The 19,128-nt window shown below is 41.2% G+C and overlaps 1 protein-coding gene across 1 annotated transcript in view; it reads left to right on the forward strand.

Annotated features, from left to right (window-relative positions):
- Positions 1 to 19,128, forward strand: part of LOC306965508 (uncharacterized protein) — a 492,930-nt gene that overhangs the window by 194,142 nt on the left and 279,660 nt on the right. The gene's annotated exons all lie outside the window — the stretch shown is intronic.

The following is a 19,128-nucleotide window of genomic DNA, read 5'->3' on the forward strand; positions in this document are numbered from 1 at the left end:
GGCACTTCCCTGCTTAGCTTCAAAGTCGGTATGGGAAATAAACATGGCGGCGCCCAGGCGGCGGCCATTGAGATAGCGTTTTCTATAATAGATTATTATTTATGTTTAGCCGACATAAAACACTCAAATGTAAAGCATTTGCTCACTTTTCATTAAAAAAATATTCAGTTTCATAATTCTGTCGGAAAAGGTCAAGGCTGATGACAGGGATCTCACTCGCCCAAGGTTTTATCATTTCTACAAGTGCTTCTTACGTCACATTTTAGAGACATTTAATTTGTTGCTCAATGTGTTGAACAGAAACCTTTAGGTTCTTAAAGTATAAGGAAGGACATAACATAATTAAACAAGTCTCTCTGATGCATTAGTAGCTCTCTGTCACTTTTGTTACATAAAAGTACCTCATGTACCTCTGGCTAAAACACAGTTGTGTAATATTGGCGCCTGCGCTGCGTCGGAGATTTGACGCCCTGGCGTTGTTGAAGATGCTCCTGACGTATCGGTGTAAGACAGAGGCGCCCAAAGACACAGCGCCCTTGTTGTGCAGAGAGCGGCGCGCAGGCTGTTCTCTCTGAAGGGACCGGTGTAATTAAAACCTTTTCCAACACAGGGGACACAATCTCATCTTTATTACACTCAAGAACCTGACAAGTGACATCACAGCCATACAGCAGGGCCGTGCAGGGGGCTGCACAGGGGCAGGGGCTCAAAAATCAAAAGAGGCACATCCCCTAACCCTTGTGGAAAAACTTTCTAAAATGACTCTTAACAGAGAAGACCTTACCAGACTGAAGTACTGGCACAAGGATACTGCTTTTGGATATCAGACTGAGGTGTAACACAGACACTTTCTAACCCTTGTCAAAGTGAATAAAGATGGACTGAACAACATTCAGCTGTGCTCATTTTGGGGATTTTTCCTCTTTGGTCAACAAGGATGTTTCCACTTAATCCAATTGGCTCAAATTCCCGCCAAACTAAGATAAGACAAGACTTTATTGATCTCACTATGGAGACATGCACTTGTGCCATCAGCTCTTCAGAAACACTCGGGGGTTGACAGAAAATGTAAGGTCCATACTCCTTAGTCAAAATACTTTCTGAAGCAACACTTAGTTCCAGTAAGAAAGATCCAGACCTGACCTCTGACCTCTCTTTGTCTCAGTGAAGAGACAACCAAATCCTTACGCTTGCCCATCATTTGACATGATTTGAACTATTCAGTTGCTACTTTTTAGGACAATTGCAATTTCAGCATAGCATTGAGCTTTTGACATCAGCCAGAGGGCACCACCTCAGAGACCATAACAGCTTCAAAGGCTTGGAGCCCGAGAGAGAGCGGTACCACGACCAAGCGGCCTCGCCACGTCAGCCTGTGAGACCACGACCACATCTCTCTCTCACGTGTTGTAAGCGGCACAGAGCAAAGAGCACAGAGGACAGAGCAAAGAGCACAGAGGACAGAGCACAGACAACAGAGGACAGAGCACAGACAACAGAGGACAGAGCACAGAGAGCAGAGGACAGAGAGCAGAGGACAGAGCACAGAGAACAGACAACAGAGGACAGAGCACAGAGAGCAGAGGACAGAGAGCAGAGGACAGAGCACAGAGAGCAGAGGACAGACAACAGAGGACAGAGCACAGAGAGCAGAGGACAGAGAGCAGAGGACAGAGCACAGAGAGCAGAGGACAGAGCACAGACAACAGAGGACAGAGCACAGAGAGCAGAGGACAGAGAGCAGAGGACAGAGCACAGAGAGCAGAGGACAGAGAGCAGAGGACAGAGCACAGACAACAGAGCACAGAGAGCAGAGGACAGAGAGCAGAGGACAGAGCACAGACAACAGAGCACAGAGAGCAGAGGAGAGAGCACAGACAACAGAGGACAGAGCACAGAGAGCAGAGGACAGAGAGCAGAGGACAGAGCACAGACAACAGAGGACAGAGCACAGACAACAGAGGACAGAGCACAGACAACAGAGGACAGAGCACAGACAACAGAGCACAGACAACAGAGGACAGAGCACAGAGAGCAGAGGAGAGAGCACAGACAACAGATGACAGAGAGCAGAGGACAGAGCACAGAGAGCAGAGGACAGAGCACAGACAACAGAGGACAGAGCACAGAGAGCAGAGGACAGACAACAGAGCACAGACAACAGAGGACAGAGCACAGACAACACAGGACAGAGCACAGAGGACAGAGAGCAGAGGAGAGAGCACAGACAAGAGAGGACAGAAAGCAGAGGACAGAGCACAGACAACAGAGGACAGAGCACAGAGAGCAGAGGACAGACAACAGAGGACAGAGCACAGACAACAGAGGACAGAGAGCAGAGGACAGAGAGCAGAGGACAGAGCACAGACAACAGAGGACAGAGCACAGAGAGCAGAGGACAGACAACAGAGCACAGACAACAGAGGACAGAGCACAGATAACAGAGAGCAGAGGACAGAGTACCGAGAGCAGAGGACAGAGAACAGAGCACAGAGAACAGACAATAGAGGACAGAGAGCAGAGAACAGAGCACAGAGGACAGAACACAGAGAACAGAGCACAGAGAACAGACAATAGAGGACAGAGAACAGAGGACAGAACACAGAGAGCAGGGGACAGAGCACAGACAACAGAGAGCAGAGGACAGGACATTTCAATATTCAATGCCGTCTGTTTATTGATTTTGGTCATTTGGTCAGGCCCTCTTTGCCCCCTCCACCACCGCACGTGTCTGGACCACAAATAATGACGCCAAAATATTAGTGTCCACCCCAGAGAGATTTAAAGAGGTTTTAAATGTCTATATTGTGCTTTGTGTAAGCGTTTACCTCTTAGCCTTGATGTTTTTTTTGTGTGTAGTAAATTAATTAAAAATATTTGGCCTGTACTTTAGGCCAGCAGAGGGCGTTCTTCCTCCTTTAGAGCAACAGTGACCAGAGCCGCAGGGCAAAGGCTAAGTTTCTCAACAGCGACACACAGGCTAGCATGCTACTCGGTGCGAGGCAGACAGGTTGATTGATTATTAGCAGGAAACGTGTCATATTTGTAAGGACATGTGGGATGTTACAGTGAAGAAGACAGACTGAGTTAACATTCATGTACTATGTCTCTCATTATAGCGTGGTTCAAAGGTGGATGTGAGCTCTGTCGACGCTGGTGCTTATTGGCAGGAGTGTGAATGATGCCTTATGGATCCTCCACACTCCCCTGGGTCCTATACAGTATTTTCTTTAGCCCGATGGTTATCTGCGTGACTTGTGACTACAACATGTGTCCAATCAGACGCACACAATGAGTGCACGCAGAAGATAACGCCACTGTCCAATGAGGACACACCAGTGCAACAAAGGCACGTTAATGGCCCTTTTACATGGGCTGCATGATGTTCTATTGATTTCAGTTTACATGCTGTCATTAGTGAGACCCCAGACACGTTTAAGTCTGCCAGTAACCACCAACTCTTTCTCCCTTTGTGCCCTCGATTATGACCCCAAACACAAACTTTGTGGCTGCATGTCTGTTAGAGTTTGATCAAATGGTCAAATATGTGTTAATATCTATGACTTGATTTTTTATTATATTTTTTTTGAGTGAGAGCAAATTGTTTCACTTTTAAAATAAACTTATTCAATATGTTATATATAATAATACTCATAGTCAGTGCTTAATTTGTAAATTTGTAGTTTCAGGAACATTTGCCGGAACACTCTCATTAAACGCCATTATATCAGATCAAATCTTTGCTGGATCCTCCTGAATATTTCCAAGAACCTTTACCTTGAAAAACTGAAAGGTGGGGGAATGCGTTCCCCATTCACGCTTCAGATTGAAACCATTATTATGCATCCATCCCAGAGGGCCTTCTCTATGAACATCCACTAGATTTTGAATTCACATATACATGGTGATTTTCATTTTCATTCACCAATTCAATCGTATTGTATTGTAACTTAAAGCAGAGTTTACCTCTGAATCCAAAAACATGATCAAATTATTGAATGTTCAGTGCAGTTTGATTGTAGAAGTAAAGTAGAGCCAACCTTGTTTGGAAAAAAAAGCTGTAAAAGTGACACATGGCATTCTGTCAACCCCAGAATTATTATTATTATTTTTGGATCAAAATTTCGCAAAAACTCAAAGCACTGCTGTGCATCAGAATGTATGAACAGTGATGGAATGAATGTCTGCAGCCATTTGCCTCTTACTGTATATAATGATATAAACTGAATAAATAAGTAAAAAACAAACATGAAACTTACTCTAAAGAAAGAGCCCAAATATTTGTAAGACGGATCATTTATGACTGAAATATTAGAGAAACAGATTGGGTTGATCACTGTAACTGTTCAGAAAGGAAGAGCAAAGATAAACAGGAGGGTTTTATACTGTAACCATGACACCTTTAATAAAGGGACTTTTCATCCAGCCTTTTGAATGATTTTCAGAGCGAGGGAAAAGAAGCCCGTCCCTCCTCCACATGCACCGACAAATCGAACAATCAATAATGTGATACTTGAGTGGTCGATGCTTCCTGGAGAAGACGGCCATGGGAAGTGAAGGTCAGAACAAAGTGCTCTCAGCAGTGAAGATTCAAACATCACTTTAAGGCACTAGGTGTGTTTCTATGACAGTGACCCTGCTGTAGTAAATAGTGTCGCACACATACACTTATGCTAAATAGCAGCCGCTTAGAGGCGGAGTGATATATACTGTACATGTGACCAGTTGTTGTTGTAGCCTGTTGCCAGAGCTGATATAGAGCACGGAGCTTACCCACTGTCATCCATATCCACATGGTACAATCAAAAAACACAGGCAGCTGTAAACACCGAGATGCTACAGATACAGTAGGTTAAGAAGCAGAGGAAGGAGTTTTCATTTAGTGGCTTCTTCTTTAACTGAAATAAAAAAGACCGTTATAAATGAAACAAAAGTATATTATATCTGGCACTAGATCATTATTATAGAGCCCTGTGCTGTTGTCCACACCCTCCTGTCCTTATTCAAACCACACACTGACTGATCCTGAATCAGGTTGAATAATATACATTCTCCAGTAAAAATCAGGATCAAAATATGAATCATCTTTCCATTTTATACATACTTGAGGAAAACAGGACTTTTAACAACATTTCTTAGCCACACTTATTATGAAGCTTACGTATTTATATCAGCGCTACATTATCAGTTGGGGATATTTATACTGTACTGTAATCGGGATTAGAGAAAGACCAAAGATACTGACCAGGACCAGGCCCCTCGTCACAACTACAGACCGTCCTCTGTGGTTTAGTTGAGCTCACTTTATGGTTGGGTTAGGTTCGCTGTGAGTCTTGTTGTTGGCCGCGGTCCAGCAACAGGTGGTTAAAGACATGGACAGTCAAGGGATGACACTCTAGAGCGAGGAAACTGAAGCTTGTCACCTGTTGCCACGAAAAAAAAAAATACTCAAACCAGCAGTAATTCTGCCATTCATTAACAGAAAAGAGAAAGCAAGGAAGACGCCTAAAAAGAAGGAACGTATACATCAATGAGCACTAGAAGAAGAACGCCGACATCGCCAAACAAGCATCACTACTGCGAAAATTCAAGATTCAAGGAACTTGGACCTCCAGCTGCAGAGGTTTCATCAAGTCAAATGGTCTGAAAGCTCTTTGGGTGAAGGAGGAAAATGAGCTGGACAAGTATAAGGAAAAAAAAAGGTAAACACTCCTAATCTTTCCACATTTACTGACTCTCCCTCATCAGACAATGAGGACATAAGTGTCACTCCGGAGTCTCAACTTCAAATATGTTCATTCAAAAACAATGAATCAAACCAAATGATGTGGACCCTGACATGCAAATTTCACTGTTAGGCAAACCAGAAAACATGGCATTAGTTCATTTGAATTGTCGTCGCTGATGCTAATTTGGAACATACAAAAGATTAGCTGCAAACACTTAGTTTAAACACTGTCATTATTATTACCTTATCGGAGACATGGATAAAGGAAATAAATGAGCTTGAGGATTATCAAATGTTCAAAAAACACAAATTAGGCGGTGGGGCTGCTCTGTATGTGCACAGGGATTTCAGTGTAACATTGGTTGATAAAATGACTATGACAGTGGATCACATGTTTGAATGTAGTGCTTGAAAACAGAAGGAAAATACATCAGTCTCTTCTATCTACCGAGCACCGGGTGCAGGTATTGAAGGTTTTATTGAACATAAAGTAACCACAAAGATGTCTTTATTTGTGGGGGCTTCAATGTTGACTTACTGAAAGCAAAATAAACCCACTGAAAAATGTGTTGACACCATGTACAGTCTGTCACTTAATTACTCGCCCCACTAGGATAACTTACACAGTGCTACATTCATTGATAATATCTTCACAAATGCTCTTGACAATATGACAAATGGAATACTGATTAATCATATTAGTGACCACTTGCCGGTCTTTACACTATTTGAAATACATCAAAAAAGTAAGAAGAAGAAAAGTAATATTATGGTAAAGAAGGTAGGATTAACATCTGAGCGCTCCATAAACGAGTTTGTCAGATCATGACTGGAATAATGTCCTTGGAGAACAAGATGTTAATATTGAATATACGCATTTTGTTATCACAATCAAACAGTGATAATATGATCAACACTGTCCATTAGTTACATGCAAATATACACAAACAAATAAATGTGTCCATGGATGACCAGTGGGGGTTACTGAATGCAAGTAAAAAGAAAAACTCCTTATATAAAACAATGCATATAAAAATATATAAAAACAAACTAACAAGTACAATAAAAGAATGTAAAATAAATAATTATAGAAATATGCTTGTGGTAAAAAAAAATAATATGATTATGGAAAGTCTTAAATGAACAGGACGCCGTTATTCCATACTGAGATATGATATTACCTTAACTTAAACTGCTCCTTACGGGTCGCCCCAGCGGCATCGAAGGATGGCTTAAATGCAGAAGACAAATTGCTGGGTTGCAGGTTCTAGAATGTGATGATGTCATCGGACCCAGCGGGGGGCAAGAGCCAGTTTTTCCTATTAATAACATTACACTTTCACAAGTCATAGCTAAAAAGAAAATATATGAATTTAAAAAATGATCTTTAATATCAGTCACTGGGTCCAAGATCTCTTTGTACAAGACCAAAAATTTCCTCAAAAACAAAATAATTTTTCCTCTATATAATAGTATAGGCCTTGACGCTGTGATGTCACCTGCAACCCAGCAATTTCCCTACGGGGACAATAAAGTATACAAACAAACAAGTTCATGTGTCTGGTCTTCACGCATGCCCTCAGTCACGTAAACACAGCACTGACGGCGTTAGCATTTAGCCTCTCCTCCTCTCCACTACAGCTCCAAACCAGGTGAAGATAGAAGCTGCCAAGTATAATATATTATTACAAATACTAGCTGAGACCCGGCCTTCGGCCGGGCCTCGCTAGTCTCCACATTTGATATAGTGAGATTATGAGTGATTACAAAGAAATGTCCAACCCGTCACACAGTTCAGCTGTAGACCAGTGGTTCCCAACCCAGTCCAAAAGTCCAAAAACTATGGCCACTACAAATGTTTAAAATAATGAATGCAAAAAATAATTTCAAACAATCTGCAATTGGAGTGTTTGATGCATCCGTACTCCTTTCGTATAAACTACAACGACAATATTTTCGCTAAACTCGGGGAACAGGATTCAAGAGACAGTGGAATAATTATGGATAAATATTAGGGGTTCAGCTCTAACGGTTCGGTTCACGGTGCAGGACCTGGTTTGGTGCATCACGGTAGTGTACAATAAAAAAAATAATAAGTTGGTTTTGAACTGAAATAGCCTAATGATCGTTGTTAGACAGTATTTATAACTTTACAATAAAATTGGCAATGCTTTCAAAGCTGCTTTAGAATAAAATGTACCTCTGGGCTCACAATATGTGAAAGCAAAATAGAAAACAAATGGTACAGCAGCAAAGTAAAAAAAAAGAAAAAAACTACGCAGTGCAGGCCATGCGCTCGTTAACTGGTAGTTTCATTTTCGCTTTTACTCACACGGAGGATAAATCAGTCGGAGCAGCGCGTTTGATTAGAGGCTCGTGTTTGAGCAGGTTTTGGGCGCACACGCACACACATACACACACGCACACACACGCACACATCGCCCTGTTTGGATGCGCATGCGCACACATACACACGTACGCATACACTGCGTTCCAAATTATTATGCAAATGACATTTTTCTAAGATTTTCTAAATTGTCAACTCAAATGAAAGTCAGCATAATTTTGAAGTCTTTAACTGGTAGAAGATCAATTAAATGTGGTGGAAAAAATTTCCTAGTGATAACGGTATTTTTTTCAAAAATAAATATAGTAAAAACCTCAAAATCCACTGTTCCAAATTATTATGCAACTCATCGTTTCAATACATTTTAAAGCTTGTAATTAACTGAAAATGGTCATTTGTTGAATTTGTAGCATTAGGAGGTCATATTTACTGAAATCAAAAGATATTTCAATCAAAAAAATATTAACAGGTCTAGTTATATTTGACCATAGGAGCCCTTGTGTGATAGCAGCTTCAAAATTCTTAAATTCATTAAACTTGTGAGTTTTTTAGACAGTTTCTGCTTGGGTTTCTTTGCAGGATGTTAGAATAGCCTCCCAGAGCTGCTGTTTGGATGAAAACTGCCTCCCACCCTCATAGAAGTTTTTTTTGTTGAGGCTCCAAAGGTTCTCAATAGGGTTGAGGTCAGGAGAGGAGGGGGTCCACATCATGAGTTTCTCTCCTTTTATGCCCATAGCAGCCAGTGATGCAGAGGTATTCTTTACAGCAGGACATGGTGCGTTGTCATGCATGAAGAGGATTTTGTTAGGGAAAGCATGGCTCTTTTTTTTGTAGCATAGAAGACAGTGGTCAGTCAGAAACTTCACATATTTTTCAGTCATTTTCACACCTTCAGGGAGCCTAAAAGGGCCTAAAGGGGCCGACCAGCTCTCTCCTCATGATTCTGGCCCAAAACATAACTCCGCTACTTCTTTACTGACGTCACAGCCTTGTTGGGACATTGTGGCCATTCACCAACTATCCACTACTCCATTGATTTGACCATCCAGGGTTACACGGCGCTCATCAGTGAACAAGACTGTTTGAATATGAGTCCTCATGTATTTCTGAGCCACTGCAGCCGTTTCTGTTCATCAGCTTCAATTTACCGTTTAGGGGAGGCCCGGATAGAAGGTTTATGCACAACTGCAGCCTCTGGAGGGTCCTACACCTTGATGTTCGGGAGACTCCAGAGGCACCAGCAGCTTCAAATACCTGTATGCTGCTTTGTAGCGTCTGTTCTCCTAATCTGATGTGTTTGTCTGGCAGAAACCGTCCATATTGTGCCATTATCTGCACAAACCCGAGTGTGCTCTGAATCATCCACAAATCTCTTATCAGTACGATGATTACGCTTAATCTTTCATGAAATATCGAAGGTTTTCATACCTAGACCAAGGCATTCAACTATTTCAAGCTTTTCATCAGCAGAGAGACCCTTTTTCTTTCCCATATTGCTTGAAAATGATGATCTGCATAATAAAGTAGAACACCCTTTTTCAGTAGTTTTTCCCTTAACTGGGCTTAACCTGACAACTAATTATCCCAGGTCTCTGAGATTAATGTCAGTGATTCATAGAGCCCCAAGACACGAAACCATCCACAAGATTCATTATTTTTTTTATTTTTTTTTACCTTTTTGACACAAAAATACAATTTGCATAATAATTTGGAACGCAGTGTATATATATATATATATATATATATATGTATTAGTGGTGGGCCGTTAACGGCGTTAACATGCTGCGTTAACGCGAGACTCTTATCGCGCGATAAAAAAAATATCGCCGTTAATCTATTCTCAAAGCTGGGTTGGGAGCTGGGTCTATACTCTGCAAGCTATGATGACTTTCACCGTGATATTTTATGCAGAGCTTAAAGTATTCCGGCCTGAGGCCTCTGGCGCAAGCAAAGTGTATCAGACTGTAAATTATTTGTCCGGTTTTTCCGCGCATTTGTGAAAAACTCGCCTTTCCCGCACTTCTTACGGTCCATGAACGCATCTCACACGCAGCATCGCTGTTACGTGATTCCTCTGAAACCAAAACAACTGCCACGCAGATGCTGTAGCTACTTTTGTTATGGATTAAGTTTTACCAAATGGACGCTATGACCACAAGAGTGAGAATCGGATAAAGAGGCGAAGAGCAGCAAGTTTTACGACTGATCCACAGTGAGTTTATTTACTTCTTCTGTGAGAACAGTCGGGCTAACGGGGTCGCATCACCCGCGCTAAAATAAGCACTAAAAGCCCCGAACGAGAGCGCGGTGTCGGACCTGCCCCGCTCCGCGCCTCCTTCTGCAGCCGTGCGCGCGGTGAGACAGGTGTGCGCGGTGAGACAGGTGTGCACGGGAAAGACGCGCTGTGACACCCCCCGAGCTGCTGCCGCTGACCCGCTGTAAAAAGCGAAACGTAACGCCTACATATTGAACAGAGCCTCGCACTGTCACAAATACCCGATTCGAGTGGAGTCTATGTTCCGCAAACGCGCACACAGTGGCGTGAACGCGCACACGTGTCAGCTCCAGCCAAATCTAACCAACAGCCTGATTAACAAACTATGACACTTAATCCTTATCTTACTAGATTATTTTTGAAAAATATTACACTTTACATTTTGGTCTATACTTGTATTTTACCTCCCATATATTAAGTGTTTGCACAAATTGGGAATACATTAGGTCCAAGTGCAGAGTAAATGTGTAATAAAAAAGTTTAATAAAAAATATTGGCCTTGGCTACATTGCCTATATACAGTAGCCTCTATCTAACGTTTTTCTTTTTTCTTTTAAAGCACCGATAAGAGCACCATTAAAGTCCCGGATCTTTTTTCTGTAGCAGGTCATAGTTGCAGAAGAGGAGATTTAGTTTGTCACCAGAAAATTGATTGACACAAAGCTACTGACTGTACACAGTTCATCAGGACCTCTAATGTCGGCCTACAGTTCAAAATTAATGTTTAACTGAATAAACAGTTAGTAAACACAAGTGCATCTTCTTGAACATGAATTATTTTCATCACCAATTATCATAGTAGAACGTTCTCAAGCAGTTTGTGATGCATTTTAGAAACAGGAGATGAACCCCTGGTCTAACGCACCGCCTGATTTGAGAAACTCGTTCTCAAAGACTTACTTTTAGTCATTATTTGGGCAGCACACATATTCTGAATGGCTTCGGCAGAATTCAAGCGAGACATTTTAATCTAGATTAATCTAGATTAATTTCAGAATTAATCTAGATTAATCTAGATTAAAAAAATTAATCTATGCCCACCTCTAATATATATATATATATATATATATATATATATATATACACACACACACACACACACACATACATGTGTAATTTATTTAGATGTTGACTAATGCACTGGAGAGAATGGTGGACACATGTCCTTCAGTATAGTCCAAAAAAGGTTTACATATGAGATATAATATATCCGTTTTAACACGGACCAGGCATGTTAGAAAATCAAGTGGGATTTACTCCAATATAAACTTTCTCCATCCAGAAACAGTAGGAGACTTATGAGAAATCCATTGCAATAAAATATTCTTCCGGGCACAAAAGGTTAGAATGTTATACAATTTTGGACTATATTTGTTGCTGATTTGGTAAGCCAAGGAGAACAAAAAGTGGATCAACAGTAATGTTAATTTGAAGAATTTTCCTGATTTCAAATATAGCTGCCTCCCAGCATCCTTGGATATTGGGACATGACCAAAGACAGTGTGTGAGGCTGCCTTACGTTTTCCCAATTGAAATATGGTTACATGAAGTGTTACACAATCAAGTATCGTTACACAAAAATACGCAATGTGGATTTTCTAAGCGGATGAAAAGGGGAACTATATTGTAAGGCGTAATAATACCAGGAGTAGTTGGGTGTCTGCACAGCAAAGTGAAGATATTACTGCACGGATGCTGCTTGTATCACCGCTATTATTATCCCTATGGGGCTTACCTGCAGCTGGACACATGTGTTTCAGTTCTGTATATTTTCAGTACTATGATGGGCCTTTTCTCTTGAAAGGACTTACATTATGTTTTCTATTTTCTTCAATTAATCTGAAATGCATGAAAATCATCACTTTGAGTAGGGGGTAGGCACCTATATAAGCTTTCTTGTTTCAGCCTACTCCGTTTGAGTTTTCGTTACCATGTAATGATGTAATTATGCAAATTATGATTGTAAATTGCTCAAATAAAGCAAATTAAACTAGCTATAAATCATAAATGTCGTACAACCAAAGACGAGCTACCTCCTCTCGCTGCAACGATGATCTCCGTCAAGCATCTCGTCCACAGAATACAGAGACCAGGCCTGAGTGGGTCCTGCTCCGCATTTTACAGGACATTCCCTGCACTTTTCTACGGAAATAAACACCGCTAACACTTACCTCAGTTAAACACACGCCTCTGCAGCCTGAAACACACAAAATAAATAAATACAGGTGAAAACAACTTTTTGAGTGATGCCTGTGCAAAGCTGTCTGTAGGAAAAACAAACCAGGCCTATTTTAGCACTACCTCTCGTGAAGAAAATCCAGGCGTTCAAAGGCAAGCGGATGTGAAGTGGCACTGAGTGGCATCGGAGACAGAATCCAAATCAACTCCAGAGGCAAAGTAGCACATTTGTCACCAAAAAAACACTTTCAAGCAATTTGTGTTTTGACACACTAAAATGCATTCATTTTAATTCATTTGCGACATAAATAAAAAACATATTAAGTCAATCTGTTTAAACCTGCGGAGTGTGAACTTATCGTTAGAGAGAAAAGTACAGTACAATCACATATATCACGTGCATAGACTTGGGCCCGAAGATATTGGCTATTGGCCTCCCACAACCTTAGGAGTTCCCTCTCAGCCCTATATCCCCCATACAGCGCCCCCGATGTCACAGTTCAACACATTTAGAAGCTTCATACACAGGATTATAGACCCGCATGTTTAAAAATGTGTCCAAAAATATCAGCCTGAGAGAAACCATCATCGGTCAACCTCTATTAGATATACGTATATATTTATATGATTGAAACCTTTTACTAATAATAAATGTTTAACTTACTAGAGGCTATTTGAGAGATTAAAAAAATACATAAAATAAATGACTTAAACCCCTTCATATAGGTATCAGACACAAACATCCGCATTGGTCGGGGCCTAGGACAGACCGGGCCACTATGCCACACAGTCACCAAAGAAAAGAAGGGGTGAGGTGTAACACTCTGGAAGCAATGTTGAGGCATCTCAGCTGGGTTCTAATTAATTTAACTGGATTCTCTCCAAACAGACTTTGGGAAGAGAGAAGAGCCACAGTAAGACCATTATTTCAAATCCCGCATCATTTCTTCTGCCGTTTTGTCCCCCGCTCTGTGTGTTTTAGTGCCACAATAATGGGCCTGGTTTCCCTGATTCTGTTTGGTGGTAGCATTCAGCTGAAAAAATACCTTTTGTGGCTTCAGCTTCATTGTCATTTGCTACATGAACACCTTTGTTCAAAAAAGGCTTGCAAAAATGTGTTTTCTTGTTCCTGTGCATTGGCAGAGATTTTCACTGTGTTTTCCTGTTGTTGAATATACAGTGATTTCTTATAATAGAGCGGATTTCCCTCTGATCACAGGGAGGTTGATTTAAAAATACATGGATAGAATATTGTCTTGAGCAAATTAATTAAAGGAAGCAAATGATTTCACTCTAATTACAAAAGAGTTCCTACACAAATGAACCTATCCCCTGATGGCCCTGCACAGTTCCACCTTCGTTTGTGCTGTGACGTAAACGCAGCTGCACACGGTTCTTTTGGGACTCTTCCTTTGGCGACCCCATGCAGCTAGGGCCAAAATGGATAAGACATGCTCTCTGCACATTGGATTATTGAACCTACAGTACAGTCTATGCTCTTAAGCTGCTTCATGCATCTGTGAAACTTACCCAGCCACTAAAAGTTATCATAACATGTGCCATACACAAACACATGGCGAAGTCCACACACAGAGTGGCAGCAAGACAAATGCAAATGGAGGTAGTAGTAGTAAGAAACCACATCAATACTACTGAAAAAGAAAGAATACAGCACATTTAGGATATGGGCTGTTGACAATGATAATAATGTCTTACACTTGTATTGCACTTTTCAACCCTGTATTACCAAGTTTCTCAAAGTGCACACTGTGGTCATTATTTATTCACTACATACTCAGTGATGGTAAGCTCCTATTGTAGCCACAGCTGACCTGGCGTAGACTGATGGAAGTGAGGCATCCAGTCTGCGCCATCTGCCCCTCCCACCACTCACTACATTCATCCCGGCCTATTGTAGGGCTGGGCGATATATCAATATATTTCTAAATGAGATATGTAATTAGACCATATCGCGTATATCAGGATATTTCTAATTCAGATAAGCTACTAAGGGGCGGCACGGTGGCACAGTGGTTAGCGCTCGTGCTTCACAGCAAGAAGGTCCAGGGTTAGATTCCCACCTGGACGGGGCCTTTATGTGTGGAGTTTACATGTTCTCCCCGTGTCTGCGTCGCTTTCCCCTACCACTAAAAACATGTACAATAGGCCAGGATGATTGAGAGTGTGTTTTAGACTGCACATGGATGATGGATGGAAATTAGCCCGAGGCTACAATCCCGTGTGGCTTGTTCATTAACATGCACTGTCCCGACCAAATAAACCAATAAACTAAGACAAAAAAGAAACAGGTCATTTCAAGATGATTTTTAAACGCAACTGGGCACCTTGTCTCTTTATTCACCTTATTCCGCCCCGCCCACTTTTGCCACTTTTTGCGTTGTCTCGGTACTTCCGTTGTCCTGACGCTTCAGGTTGAGCACAAAGCCCGTTCATTTAAACGGAGAACGAGGGAAAATGTTCTCCGCTCAAATCTTATGTTTTGTAGATTGATTGGTGCAAATGAACATTGGCCATTTTACACAAACACGTCAACACTGCACTGCTTCTCTGCGCGGCCGAAAAACGGCTTTGTTTTCGTGTAGTGACTGATTTTATGTGGACTTCTCCAGTCCAATATTAACAGATAGGAGAAAAGGGGCGGGAACAATTAATGGCCGCGCCCATGCGAGCCTCCGGAATAAATGCTGCCCTCAGAAAAAGAAAAAAAGATTGACCTATTTTATTTTATAGGCTATTTCTATTTATGATGTTGTTTTATTTAAAGGTTCCTATATCATGCAAAATCGACTTTTGAAGCTTTTAGCCATGTTGTTTTGCAATTTCCTTATCAAAAACACCCCCAGAGTGATTTGTGGCTTCATTCATGCAGTTCTCAGTAATCCTCCTGAATCCTGCTCTGAGCAGCTGCTCCGCCCTCTGCTGGTGAACGACTGAGTAGACATTTTTTACATCATAGTGTCAAACAGGAAGATCACAACTTCTGTGATGTAATGCCTTTCAGCCTGATTTTAATTTATAAAGCAGCTTTAAAAAAAAACACACACAAAAAAGGAAGCGCTTCCAGGTCAGGGCTGAAAACAAACCCAAAACAAACGCACCCCCTGAGCGTCTGAACAGATGTCATGTTTGCACTGAAGGATGTGAAGATGGAGCTCTTTCTAAACTATTCTGGACACACCTGTTCTTTTTTCTTACCTAACGATAATGTCATAGAGAAAAGCACGATTGGCTACGAGAGGTGCAGGACTTTTTTCAACCTTCCAAAAGAAGAGGACACTCGCCACAATTTGGAATTTCTTTCCGGGATTCAGCGACTATCACCAAAACAGTGTTTTCCTGTGACGGTCTCTGATGGATGTTTGATGAATCTTCTCAAATTGGATAAACTTTTATAACCAACGCGAGTCCCCAATGTGATGGAGAGGCCAGGACAGAGCAGTGAGTCAAAACGTGTGTTAGCGTGTGTGTTAGCATGTGTGTTAGCATGTGTGTTAGCATGTGTGTTAGCGTGTGTGTTAGCGTGTGTGTTAGCATGTGTGTTAGCGTGTGTGTTAGCATGTGTGTTAGCGTGTGTGTTAGTGTGTGTGTTAGTGTGTGTGTTAGCTTGTGTGTAAGCGTGCGTATTAGCGTGTGTGTTAACTTGTGTGTTAGTGTGTGTGTTAGTGTGTGTGTTAGCGTGTGTGTTAGCGTGTGTGTTAGTGTGTGTGTTAGCGTGTGTTTTAGCGTGTGTGTTAGCGTGTGTGTTAGCATGTGTGTTAGCTTGTGTGGTAGTGTGTGTGTTAGCGTGTTAGCTTGTGTGTAAGCGTACGTATTAGTGTGTGAGTTAACTTGTGTGTTAGTGTGTGTGTTAGCTTGTGTGTTAGCGTGTGTGTTAGCCATTTATGAAGCTGTGTTACAGATGTCAACTCCTTATAACTGTATTGTGAAGTAACTTCACTTATTGCTGTGATATTTACAGTGCCTCTCGAAAGTATTCATACACCTTGAACTTTTACACATTTTGTCATGTTTACAACCCTAAACATAAAAAATGTATTTAGATTTTTTTACTGAACGTTCACACACAAGTAACAGACAACTGTGAAGTGAAAGCAAAATGATACATGATTCGGTTATTTTTCAAAAAATAGAAAAGTGAAAAGTGGGGCTTGCATAAGTATTCATACAGCATGAATGAATACTTTCTGGGACCCCCTTTTGCTGCAATAACAGCAGCAAGTCTTTTGGGGTCTGACTCTACAAGATTTGCACATGTAGAGACATTTTAGCCCATTTCTCTTTACAAAACACTCAAGCTACACTCAAGCTCTGTCAAATTAGAAGGAGAGCGTTTGTGAACAGCGGTTTTCACACTTTTCCACAGATTTTCAATAGGAGGTCAGGACTTTGACTGGGCCATTCTAACACATTAATATGTTTTTATTGAACCATTCCATTGTAGATTTATCTTTGTTTTTAGGGTCATTGTCCTGCTGAAGGTGAATCTCCGCCCCAGCCTCAGTTCTCTTGCTGACTCCAGCAGGTTTTCCTCCAAAATGTCCCTGTATTTGGCTCCATCCATCTTCCCAACTATTCTTACAATCTCCCCAGTCCCCGCTGAGGAAAAGCAGCCCCACAGCATGATGCTCCCCCCCGTATATTTGCCACTGGTGATGGTGCACTCAGGACGATGAGCAGTGTTAGGTTTGCTCCATACATAACGTTTTGCATCTGGGCCAAAAAGTTACATTTTTCTCTCATCTGACCAAAGCTCCTTCTTCCACATGGAGCTGTGTCCTCCATATGACTTCTAGCAAACTTCAAACGGGATTTCTTATGGCCTCCTTTCAATAATGGCTTTCCTCTTCCACTCGTCCATGAAGGCCAGATTTGTGTAGAGTACGACTTATAGTTGTCCCATGTACAGATTCCCCCAGCTCAGCGGCAGGACTTCACAGCTCCTCCAGAGTTATCTTGGGGCACTTGGTTGTATTTCTTACCAGTGTCCTCCTTGTTTGATCTAATATTTTAGATGGGTGACCGTGTCTTGGTAAGTTGGCAGTGGTGCTATACTCTTTCCATTTCTGAATGATGGATTGAACAGTGCCCCGGGATGTTTAAATCTTGGGAAATCTTTGTATAACTTAACGCTGCTTTAAACTTCTCCACAGCTTTATCCCTGACCTCTCTGGTGCTCCTTGACCTTCATGATGTTGTTTAGTGACCAATACACTCCGACCACAGCTCTGAGGGCCTAAAAGAACAGCTGAAATTATACTGAGAGTAGATTACACACAGGTGGCCTCTATTTAATGGTTAGGCCAAGGTGTGAACATTCTGCAGTCATTAGGAATGTTATAAAGGCAATTTAATGCACTCAGAAAATGCTGTATGAATACTTATGCACGCCCCACTTTTCACTTTTCTATTTTTTGAAAAATAACAGAATCATGTATCATTTTGCTTTCACTTCACAGTTGTCGGTTACTTGTGTGTGAACGTTCAGTAAAAAAATCCAAATAAAATCTTCATTGTAAACATGACAAAATGTGCAAAAGTTCAAGGTGTATGAATACTTTCGAGAGGCACTGTATTTTTATTTTACTGCTAATAATGCATGGGCAGATCCGCTCGGAGAGATCGAAGCGAAGCGACCGCATTTGGAAAATACCCACAGAAAATACTTCTATAAAATATTTCTCAAATAAATAGTTCTCCATAGTAGTAGAGCTACAATATATCATATAAATGCCTATACTTTACTTTGGGATGGCTAAAATAGCATGATATAGATACTTTAAATGTGCACCTTATTGAGCTTTGTTACACAGTGTTATGTTTACATTTCATAGTGAGTTTTCAATAAAACTACTTATATTTGGCTTTACATTTCACAGTTCTTTATATGCTGATATTCAACCTAAATCAGGATATGAGTTTTGGTCCATATCTAGCCTATTGTACATGTTTTTAGTGGTAGGGTAAATCGGAGTACCCGGAGGGTACACGGGGAGAACATGCAAACTCCACACAGAAAGGTGATAATTGTAATTCCAGGTGGGAATCGAACCCGGGACCTTCCAGCTGTGAAGCCAGAGTGCTAACCGCTGTACTCCCCTTTTGTGTGATGCACAGTCTCTTTTTTCCACATCTTTACAGATCAACAATGTGAGACCCAAACAAATCACAGCATTCAGCCTTGGATCATGATTTTATGTGCAATGAAATGATATTAAATGAAATATAAATTGAATAAAAGCGCAGATGTTATGTTCTGATGTAACTTCTCTTAAAAGTGTAGCCTACTTAACTCAAGGAAATGTGCATGAGTTTGTAACTCACTTCCAATCAATCATCTGTGCAAAAGTCAGTCTATAAACCATCTATACTTCAAAAAGTCTGTTGAAATCAAATGCCTTGTACTCGTATCAGTACTTGGTATTGACAAGTGCTTAAATCAAAGTACTCGTACTCGTATCGGTTTCAGAAAAAGTGGTGCATCCCTACGATAAACCCAAGTACACTTTAAAAATGAAAGTACTTGGACCTTTGCTTTGCTACAGAGCATGTGGTTATCAGAGTAGTACTAAAACAGCGAAG

The sequence above is a fragment of the Gobius niger genome (genome assembly GCF_951799975.1).
Source record: "Gobius niger genome assembly, chromosome: 7".
Taxonomy (NCBI): Eukaryota; Metazoa; Chordata; class Actinopteri; order Gobiiformes; family Gobiidae; genus Gobius; species Gobius niger.